The 11,599-nt window shown below is 38.2% G+C and overlaps 1 protein-coding gene across 8 annotated transcripts in view; it reads left to right on the top strand.

The window, feature by feature from the left end:
- Positions 1-639: 639 nt before the first annotated feature.
- R3HDM1 (R3H domain containing 1) overlaps positions 640-11,599 on the top strand; it is an 88,901-nt gene continuing 77,941 nt past the window's right edge. For all 8 annotated transcript variants that reach the window (XM_035897909.1, XM_035897906.1, XM_035897897.1 and 5 more), the window contains exon 1: positions 640-660. The gene's annotated coding sequence lies outside the window, so the exon portion shown is untranslated. The remainder of the gene's footprint in view (positions 661-11,599) is intronic.

Genomic DNA, 11,599 nt, shown 5'->3' on the forward strand with positions numbered 1-11,599 from the left:
GCTGTTGCGGTTACTTGTTGGAGAACGCTGGTCCCCGGGCGAGCGCTCTCTCTGAGAGCCGGGGGGCGGCCCTGGGAGCACGCCGAGCCCTTCAGGCGGTGGGCTCTGGGGGTGCCATGCGTTGCGGGGGTGGGTTTTTCGGGTTTAGTCCCGCGGATTAGCAGTAGTTGTCCGCAAGCGTGCTGCGCTCGTATGCGCTATCGCGGGTTCCTATTCAGATCTCCCCTTATGTTGTCTAGGGGGAAAACGTTGTATTCGTGCTGCCTGTGATAGTGTTGGAAGAGGGTTGTTCTGCTGTGGGTTTGGGGTTTTCTTTTCCTGTCGTGTGTTGGACAACTCTGCATGTAGATATATCTCGCATACTATAATCCAAAGCGTAAGGAGGCTTGAGAGCGAACTGTGTCACAGTCTGGTTTTTACAGTCTCTTTTAATAACATTTTAAAATTAGTTTTCAGCACTGAAGAAGGATTTCACTTCATGAGCGAGACAGAAAAAGAAGTCAGGCATAGCTGTTTCTTACATTGAGTCTAAGAAGAATTCAGGTTATTCGCACCAAGAGATTTGCACAAATTCTGCTTTTCATAATTAACCCTGTAGTACAAGATACACATACCAACATGTGTGGATTTGCATAATCTCTGTAGAAAGCTGGATTACAGGTGATGGAAAAAGACAAAAATGAGCAATGGAGGCTTTGTTTAGGGTGTATTGTAAGATAATACAATCTACAAAAGTGTGTGGTGTTTTGGAGTGGTTTTTAAATTGTTTTAATTTTTAATATTGATGCCCTTTAGTTCATTAGCCTGAAATTAGAGAGATCTTGTGTGCCTAATGCAGAATAGGGAATATGTTGGGGTTTTTCCTCTTATAGAGACCAGCCTTTTTGCATTGAGGCATTAACTTTCAATTTTCAGCAGGGTTACTTTCTCATGTCTTGTCTTCTACATGGAGTATTGTACCCGAGACTTGCTTTTTGATTGAATACTGAGTGGAAGACATGATCTCAGTAACTTTATAGTGTAGTATTTCTTGTGAATGCTAGATTAGGAATAAATATTTATTGTTGAAGCAGAAGTAACAAAAATGAAGTTCTGAAATTATTTTTTAAGCAATTTGCTATTCAGGAGAAAGAAGTGCCAATGGAAATGTGTTTTCTTTGACAGTCTTCCATTTGTTTGTTACAAATGATAATATGATTGCCAGGCAGCTAATATTAAGCACTTGTTTTACAGTAAATACTGTGATGTCAAAGGTTTGAGTATTTTGTAGAAAATCTGTAACTTACAGCTTGTACTCCTCAATTTGAAAAAAAAACCACCCCAGCAATAGAGATAATATAAAGACTTGTTGTGTCTTTTAAGTCTTGGAAGGTCAAAAATGTTGTACTTGTGACTGTATTGCTCACTATTGCCAGGTCACATTTTAATTTACAAAACTGTAAATTGCTATTCAAGATCAACTGCTGCTTTTCTCCGGACTAACAATGGGTTTGACTAAATACCAGTATTTTTAAGGCATGTGCAGTGTGCTGGGTTAGGTTTGTTAAACTATTTGTTAAAGATTTGGGAAGGGTGAATTACTCAAATCTGTTGCAGTGATCCTCTGATTATATTTTATTTGTGTGTGTGCATGGAGGAATAAAGAAGGAAAATCTGAGGAGACACATACTACTACATTCCTCTTTCTTGTCTTAAGAATAATTCTGCCTGTGCTTTTTTTCTTCCTTTAACTGGTATTAAGTTTTTGGTTTTCGCTTCTTGTGTTTCAGCCTTGCATCATAGTCTTACTTATTTCATGCTACTTGCTTAAAGTCTGTTTGTGAAACTGCTTCAAACTAGCTGGCTGTTCTAGGTGAAGTACTTTAGGTATAGCTCTGGGTATGAAACAAATACCACGGTTTTGTGTTTTATTCAGTTGAAAGGTGCTGTCAGCTTGCTTCAGTAGCTTAGGTTAATTTAAATTAAGTATATCTTTGTATCACCATTTTCACACATTTACTTCTCCCCAGAGTTAATTTGACTAAGAAATGTAGTGCCACATCTTTTTAAATACGGGGATACATTTAAAATTCCAAGGTACTGCATTCTAGGCTTTTGAAAGTAGTTGATACAGTTGCATTTTTTTGACTCTTTGGGGAAAATGGAACTTTTGACAGCATGTTCGTGAAGAGTGGGTTGTCACATAATGTTCATGAAGCAATATAAATTTTGAATTGGCCGCAATGTAGCGTACATTCCAATTTTAAAAACCTTTTAATATATTTTGACAGCATTGTTCAATTTTGGTGGGCTAGGAAACTCTATGCTATAACTTTTACTACCTGCATAAGAATAGCAACAACTTTGGATGTCCTGATTAGTGAAATCCAATAAAATCACTATTAAAGCATATAGATTCTGAAATTTTCCAGCATGCTCTAATTCTTATTTCATAGATATGAGCGGAGTTAAGCAATAGCCAGTAAATACAAAATACCGTTACTCATGGGTGTGGCATCTAAGGAGCCTTCATAGAAATGGTAGAGCATTCTGTAATCCTGGCACCACTAGGCTGGAAGGGCTGCAGAAGTGATGGGCTTTCGGAGCCCAGTTAAGCTTTTAGTGGCAGTTTTCCCACCTACGTTCCACCTAGGAATGGCTAGACAGGAGTGACCCAGGGGCTTTTGTTAAACCCTGCATTCCAAACCGAGCCTTTTAGTAATGGAAAGATGAGTCGTTTGGCAATGCAAGACCTGAATAATGTCATTCACACTGTACTCTTCAGGCAAGAAGAATCTATGTGAATGCCTTAGTATGGTGCCTTCGCTGGATGATAGGTAGCATCTATGCAAGCCTGTTAAAGTAGGTTTTATGTGTTTCTTTGTGTTTCTTTGTTGGCTTTTCTCTGAGGTGGTGGACTGATGCACTGTGTAACAATGTTAAGAGATTTTTGAAAGCGGTATTGGAAAGCCTTATTTCTAGGAGATCATAAATCAGCAACAGATTATGATTAAATATTGTTGGGGAAATTGTACTTTCAGCCTACCTGTAATCTTATTTTGATTTCATAACTTTTTGAAGGAGTGATTTAGAGGAAATAATGTCTGAAACCAGATTTATGGAAGCTCAGCAGCCTTAATTTCAGAACAGCCTCCACTGCTACTCTTGTGCATAAGTTAGTCTCCTGAAGTTTAATGTATGTATTATGAGAAATCTGTCAACGTGTCATTTTATGATATGAACTCTTCTCCAATAAATGGAATTAAGTTTCCAAGAATATTATATTTGGTTATTGTATGTTTATATCCAAGCTGCTGAAGCAAACTGTAGATTTGAAGAGCATGACTGTGGGATGCTTATTCAAGGGTTTCTTTTCTGTTCTTTTTCTTGGATCTCTTAGAAGGGCATGGGGCTTTATCACTGCAGCCATTGGTTTCTGCGTAAGCATTTATATACTGCATTGTTCACCTGTCTTTGTTAATCTGCTGCTGAGTTTTTCTGTTCTTTTATCTCTTTCCCAACATCAATTTTTGTTATTCTTTAATCTATAACTCAAAAATCTGTGTGTAAAATGGAATTTTGTCCTTTATTTAACACTCTCAACTTTCTCCTCTGCCCCCTGCCCAGGTTTATTTGTTACCAAGTTTGTATGGCCATTTAGGAAAGGTCTTTGTCCAATCATGTGCATAGAATGGTCTGAAGGCTGAAGCTTGCCAGGACAAACACCTTAAATATCATTAAAGCTATGGCTAAATAACATAGCATAGTTGCTCCTTCATTGTGAAAGCATAGTTTTGTATAACTTGCATTACCAGGTCAAAAGATGACCTCTAGAAGGCATAAATGTAGAAGGTGCCAGTGTTGGATTTGGTTTAGCTGGCCATTCTTAGGAAGGATCTGGTGCCGAGTTTTGTATTTGTCTAAAAAATGCTTTGTGTGGTCGGCTAGCAGTTAACCTACTATACTTGTTTTGAAGAAGTATGTTCTCAGCTAAGTGAGGTGTAATAGCTTTCTGTTAAATGTCCAACTAAACCATTTTACTGTACATTATGGTGAAGCACGATATAAATAGATGTGCTCCTTGCAAATATCTGCCTTTGTGAAAGAGGCAGTCATACTGACATATCCTTAGCTTTTTGTTCATACCCTCTATCACCTCCTCTGATCTGTTAAATGAGCCGTTATCGTGAGGAGTTTCTGAACATTTCACTTTCAGCTGTCTAAGACGTAGGTCTCTTATTCATGCTATCAAATTGAAACATGTATAGGGAGGCTCACAGGAGCAGTTTAACTGGCAGATGGAGGAAATGGTGACTGGAAGTGAGATCAGTGACTCCTTTAGCGCAGCTGAATCTAGAAAAGGCTGTTGGTGTGCAGCTGGTGAGTGAAGTTTGAACTAATTCGAGGGCTTCTGCCAACAGCAGATTGAGGAGTGTTCTCACAGTCCTTTTTGATGTCAGAGCTTTGGGCATAAAAACCTCCTGCTGGTGGTGAGTAGCTGGGAGCAGTTGCATCATTGACCAGCATGCTGGATCCACAAGATTTCCATCTGTTTTCATATTGTAAGTGAGCTCAGAAGAATTGGGTCTGTTCTTGTGGAGATACAGTAGGAGTTCTGAGAGGCATTGGAAAACTGTTGACCCTTATAACTTAAGCTTTGATCAAATGTTCAGTTTTTACACCCAAATGATGCAGTAGCAAAACTAGTAAATCAGTTGGTGGGGAATTCTTGCCCATGTTATCACAGTGTGATTTGGAGTGTTTCAACAGAAGGTACAGTAAAAAGCCTGTTTCCTTTAAAGCATTGTAAATCCCTCTATCTTTTCGACAAAGAGCTACCTTTCAGGTTCAGTGTGCTCTGTAGGTATTTGAAGAGTAAATCTTGCTGTCAGGATGAGATTCTTTCTCCCTTTCTTTTATGATCTAATGAATCTATTCCATAAGTTAAAGCAAGAACCAAACCCTTGCCAATTTCTGTCTTCCCTTAAAAGTAGCTTGATTTGGTTAGCATAGCTACATGGAATGTCAGTACCTTGACTCAAAATAAAACTTGGCTTGTCTTTTTGAGTTGATGTGTCCTTACCCTTCTTACACTTGGGAAGCCAGACTATTTCCGAACAAGAACTTTTGCTTAATGGCTTTCTAAGGGAAAACCAAGGGAGGCTGACTCATTTTCTGTGTTAATGACTGTTGCATATACTTCAGTGGGAGAAACTGTGGTAAAATGGGTAATTGGATACTGATAGTATCTACTGATAGTGGTTCTGCTGTTAGAATTGACAATAATGAGTCTTTGGGTTTTACTTGTAATGAAGATTACAAATTAATTATTAGTGTCCTAGTTTAGGTATTGTGGTTTCTTTGTTTTAAGCACATCAAAGTGATCTTTAGTGTATTTTCATTGCAAATAATCTCTAAAAAGGCTTCTAGGCATGTCTTTTTTTGCATGTTGTGTTATTGTCATGGAAAAATAGACTTTCAAGGGTTTAAAGCTGTACCATAACCCAGTACCAGTATTGCTCTGACGTGTCATCCTTGTGGTATGGATTGGGAGGAGGAAGAGGACATGCAAATCTACTAAGTGACTTTATGGAGGCTGCCATAGGTATACTAATGCCTTCTGGCTAGACTTGTAGTCTAGTAAATGGATATGAATCTTTCACACAAACTGTTATGTCAATTTATAAAAATGTTACGATTTTCATCTTAATCCTTTGTGTGGTAACGCTGCACAGATCCTGTTTCCTTCTCTGTTTTCAAATAATGGCTTCTAGAGAAGAACACCTGTATTTATGTGGACATTCTTGTTACTGGGAGAAGCAACTGAGTCCAGACTGAGCTTAGCTAATATTGATTTAAATAAAGAAGAGTCTTCATCCAGTGTAATAAGTAATACCATGTTTTGACTAAGACTTCTAAGCTCTGAATGGTACCTTTAGACTAAATTCTTAAAGCAGTAATGTGAACAGAGTAAATTCTGTTACTGGGCTAACCCAATTATTGCAGTGTATGATATTCCAACAGTTGGCTGTTCATCATTAGGCATGATGACATCCCATTAGTTGCTACTTAATCTTGTCTTTACAGACACTGTAAAGTTTAATTTGCAAAGCACAAAGAGCAGTAGTCCTTATTAAGGCTTGCATATCAAAGTAGTAGTGAAAGCTGTCCCAGCTCAGAATACAATCAGCTTTTTATCTGGCCTTTTCTGTCAAAATGTTGGACAATGTTAGAAACTGGTCTTGTCCAGTATCTTCCTTGGTCCATAGCAGTGTGAAGGCTTAAAATGACAATGTTTCATAAAGACCAAGAAATGTAAATGTGTAGGTATTCTCTCACTATCTCTTTTTCTTGTCCTGTCTTCCAATATGCAACAAAATACAGGCCAATTTTAAGCAGGAAACAGTTTAGCCCATTTTTAACATGTGGAATAATTGGGGGTGGGAAACCTTGAAAAGATTTTTCAGCTCTGATCTGACAATGTGTGAATTCGGACATGTTTTAGATCAGTGGTGACAATTCTAAAGCCTGTTGCTTGACTGAGATCAGAGTGATCTGATGGTGTTCTTAGTTGTCTGGCTAAATATCTTGTCTCTGTATGCCGCTCCAGAGCGGCAGCAGAGTCTCCTGTAGATCAGTGTCGTATCTGCCCACACTAGATGTCTGTATCTGGGCAGCTGACTAGCTAGCTCTTGATATCACAAGTAAGAAAGTCCTCATGCATTGAGTTAACAGGTATTCAGCTTTAACACTGCTCATAACTTAGCAACCTTGGGACTCAAGTTTGCAGTATCAGTAGTTGTTTTCTGTATCCATATTTTATTCATGTCTGCTTATAGTGTGGATACATGGTTATAATGGCAGTGCTTCTAAAACAGAGCTGTTTGGCACAATGTTACACGTTTTTCTGTCAACTCATTTTCCATTGACTTTGGTGCCTTTGATTCATTCTTTCCTTTAAAATTTGTTGAAAAGCTAGGCATACAGTTATTTTTTCCTTATGTTTAGTTCTGTGCCCGTCATTTTAACATCAAAATATACCATCGTGTATTTTGTACTGTTGCAAAAAATCTCTGCTTTGGGACTTCTGATCTGATGAGACAGTTCTTCTAATTTTCTGTAGTTAGTGGGTGTACTGTCTTCAGCATTTACATTGTGAATCTTGTTTTTCCTTTGAGCGTGCTCTTTCAAATTCAATTTCAGATGTGCTATCGTGGTTTTCTTGTGTTCTTGTACTTTTTCTATTTATATGGGTAATGACCTTTTTGTTAGCAAGTTCTGACTCAGACTGATAACTTGTGTTTCTGATTTCCAAAGCTTACCTTTGGGTTGGTCAGTCTGTTTTGGAGGGGGTTTTTTGTTTGTTTGTTCCAGCTAAATAACATTATTAAATACTACATAAAATTCATCAACATCTTTTCATATATATTATTGTAACTGATGTATCTATATAAGGAAATGATATATCAAGGACAGCCTGATTATCCTCAATCCTGGGATTGTTGTTGCCTGAGGCTATACCAAAGTCCCTGTCCTGGATTGCCTGGAAAGCAAAGCCTTTTGGTCAGAGAAATGCAGGATTCTAATAATTATTAATAGCTATTCTATTAATTATTAATAATCTTTTGCTTGAATATTCTGACTATATGAATAAGATTCTTAAGGATTGATTTACTCAGTAATAGAGCAGTGCTAAAGTTTGCTGTCTCTTTAAACCATCTCCTTTCCTTATCCCACATTTGGTATCGCAGAGAATGACTGTACCACTGACCTTCTGGTCTGTTCATGCTTCCTGAGTGTATTAGGCAAAGCATAACACAGGTTGCAAATAAGCACTTTAAGCTTTCAAAACCTTTCTACCCTGAAACTTGGATGTGTATGCCTGTGTTCAGCTAGGGAAAGGTGCATTTGGTGTTTGCATTTTGAGGGTGGTTTGGTTTTTTTCTCCTGTCAAATTTGCAATGGTTTGGTCATGCAAACTTTGATGTATTTTTGAAGAAAACAATGGTGCTTACTTTTCATTTCCCTAATGCCTTTATACTTGTATCTAAGCTAGTTTTCCAGAAAACTTCAAATAAATTCACTAAGCTGTAACGCACTGTATTAGTTTCTAATATAAAGTGTAAGTGTTAGAGATCTTTCAGAATATAAACGTACTGGTGGCAGTGTTTGTCCTATGTTCACACTTTTTTTTAATAAAAAAAATCCATCATGGTGAAAACCAAATCTTCATTAAGTTCACTTTTCCTTCCTCCCTCCCCTCTAAAGAGAGAGAAGTGTTTGATCCTGGTAGGTTTCTTCAACACATAGCCTCTTGTTTTGTTGATTATACCATGAAAGAGGAAGATAGGCCATCAGAAAAAAATTGGTACTTAGTGCAAAAGTTAGCATTGCTTCCTTGACTGACCCCTCTACTTTTTAAGAAGGTGAAATATCTTTGAAAGGTATGAGTACCAAGGTGGCAGAAAATGTTGCTTTGTGTTTTATTCAGTTGGGAAAAGGAAGTATCAGCTTCCTCTCTCCTTTGCGCTTGGGTCTGGACAATTAAGCTGCTGTTCTCATGATGTGCTTTCAGAAGCATTCTTTAGGAAGTAGCAAGATGCTGATTTTACTCCACTTTCCTTTGTTACCAGGTTTTTCATTTGAGAGATAAAAAAATCTGCTTAAACAGCTGTTCGATGAGGCCATCATATTAATGAGGCAATTGTCTTCTGACCTCCCTCTGGCCAGAAAGTTGAACAAAGGAATTTACAAGATTCAACTGCAACGCAGGACACTGCTCAGCATTGGATCGTAAACCGATTTAGACTGAAGCTGTTGCAGAGGACAGTAGCTCATTTGTAAACAGTGCAGGAAGACTAGCTGTAAGAATGAGACACTTTAGTCTTCTGCGAGTTAGACTGTCTCCACTGAACATTCTTCTTGAATTGTAGCTTTGCTGACATGGAAGGCTTTGTTGGTAAAACTTGACCAGAAGTCAACTTATTGTTTTGAGATTTCACTGGATGAACTTCAGTTTAAAAAGTAGTTCTAGCTGTCTGGGGGGTATTCAGATCTGTACAGCTGTTACACATGATGACAAGACAGTTTAATGTGTAACTTGTTCCAGGGCTTGTCCTGAAATTAATGCACATTAATTGAAAATCAGATAAACGGAAACAATTGCACTCAGTAAATCATAGAATCATTTCAGTTGGAAAGGACCTTTAAGATCATCAGGTCCAACTATTAACCTAACACTGCCAAGTTCACCACTAAACCATGTCCCTAAGCACCTTGTCTACCCGTCTTAAATACCTCCAGGGATGGGGACTCCATCACTTCCCTAGGCAGCCCATTCCAGTGCTTGACAACCCTTTTGGAGAAGAAATTTTTCCTAATGTCCAATCTAAACCTGCCCTGATGCAATTTGAGGCCATTTCCCCTCATCCTAACCCTTGTTACTTGGGAGAAGAGACTGCACCCCTCCCCCAGCTCCCCCCTCCTGTCAGGCAGTTGTAGGGAGCGATGAGGGCTCCCCTCAGCCTCCTCTTCTCCAGGCTGAACACCCCCAGGTCCCTCAGCTGCTCCCCATCAGCCTTGGGCTCCAGACCCCTCCCCAGCTTCATTGCCCTTCTCTGGACACGCTCCAGCCCCTCCATGTCCTTCTGGGAGTGAGGGGCTTCATGAAGGATTGAAGACTGTTTATCAAAACAGTATCAAATAACTAGATTGTCTAGCTTTTACTGTGTTTTTGCAACTGTTTTGATAATGTCAGCTTTGTAAAACAGCTTGTGGCATATGAATTTATATCTCAATACATAAACTATGTTATTCTAGAGAAATTAGGAACTTTGTTTACAATAACTACAATAATTTTACTATTTTATTGGTGTTTAAAACAGAGATCTGAGCTCTGTGACAAAAAGTCCCGAAAGGTGGGGCAGGTTTGGGGTTTTTTTTTGCATATCTCATTACAGCTTCTCAGTGAACTCACAGGGAGAAACAGTTCAGTCCCAGAGTAAGTTAAAATAAGTTATCTTCTGTCATATTCATCAAAAGAAGAACGATACAGCTGACCTTGCCCAGATACTGAAATCATTGCTGACTCTGACTAATCAGAGACTTTGTTGGAAAGCCAAATGAAGGAATTTGTTAGTTCTGAAGTTTTAATAGTGTATTGACTTACCAAAGTTGGAAATTTTAAATGAACAAAAATCTTGCCAACTCTTGCTGCCATTGCTTTTCAAGTGCCGTAATGGACTATCTGTAGACTGTGCATAAGGCTTCCCCACATAGCATTTTATATGCAGCAAAATTTCTGCTATGGATGTGCACAATGGATGTCCATCAGGTGTGTTCAGTTCTTCTCAGTTAGTCTGGTCCTTACTTCATAATTAGCAAGATTTGTTCCTGTCCCTCTGGAATTACTGTTGAATCAGTGCAAGGAGAATCTTAGACAGAAAATGAGATTTAGCGTTGTCTTAGAAAAACTATTCTTTTAGATTTTGCATAAAATACTGTTACACAATAACTGCTTATGTCTCTTTATTCTAGAGCCACAAGTCTTTTTTGTTCAGACTAGTGATTTTGCCTTACATATCATATTAAAGCAATGGAGTTGCATGTTTAGAACTGTAATAAATATTCTAGACAGGGTATATAGTATTTCCATTTGTGGTGATGGAATAAGGTTATTGCTCTTATAAACCTGACTATTCAGGAGTGCATATGAATAATTCAGTCAGGAGTCTACGATCTTCATATATTGCCACCTGCTCATTATTCAGAAATTCTTGTTACAGTCTGCTGTTGCCCTAGCAACATTCTGAAAATTAGTGTTGCATCTATGGAAAAGCTTTTGTTTATCTAGCAAAGCCCACTATAGCCCACTATCCAATCTGTATTATTGCCGGATGCATCTTAAGTGACTACTCCAGGTCCCAGCCGTAGTTGTCTTAAAAAAACCCCAACCAAACAAAACAAAAACCCCTCCTTTTGTGTGCCTTAATTGAAAATTGTTCTCTGATTTTTGTGGTGTGTGGTGGTTTGTTTTTGTTTTTTTTTTTTAACTAGTCATAGATACTAAATATGATGCTGATTTTCCTTAAAGTCCCTTTAGAGTCGGTAATGCCATTATATTATCTGAGTAGAGATGCTTGACTTTACAAATATGTGAGAAAGTAAAAATCACATGTTGACTCCTGGTGCTCTTAGACTCTCTGTCTCTCCTACCCATCTCTCTCCTTCCTCCTTTCTCCCTCCCCCTGTTGATTTTTGTGTTAGAAGTCATATCTTGTTTAACCTTAAACACTCTGGGATTTAAAAAGATATTTCTTTGTGCTTATGAAGTTGACATTAGCCAAATTTGGGGCGGGAGTAGGAGTGGTGTTAACAAAGTCCTTGAAACTGCTAATACCACAGCTAACAGAAGTCTCTCTCAACTTCAGCTCTCACTGTCTCAGGTTGAACATATTTATCTTACAAGACATACCAGCACCATTTACTTTTAGAACAAAATCGAGGAGTGAAGCTGATAGTCTGGATTTTATTTTTTCAAACAGAAAAATAAATTTTAAAAAGTTAAAAATACCCAACTTCCCAAATCCTCTCCACTCGCATGAAGCAAGAGAAAAGTTTC

The sequence above is a fragment of the Egretta garzetta genome, unplaced genomic scaffold (assembly GCF_000687185.1).
Source record: "Egretta garzetta isolate BGI_Z169 unplaced genomic scaffold, ASM68718v1 scaffold197, whole genome shotgun sequence".
Lineage (NCBI taxonomy): Eukaryota > Metazoa > Chordata > Aves > Pelecaniformes > Ardeidae > Egretta > Egretta garzetta.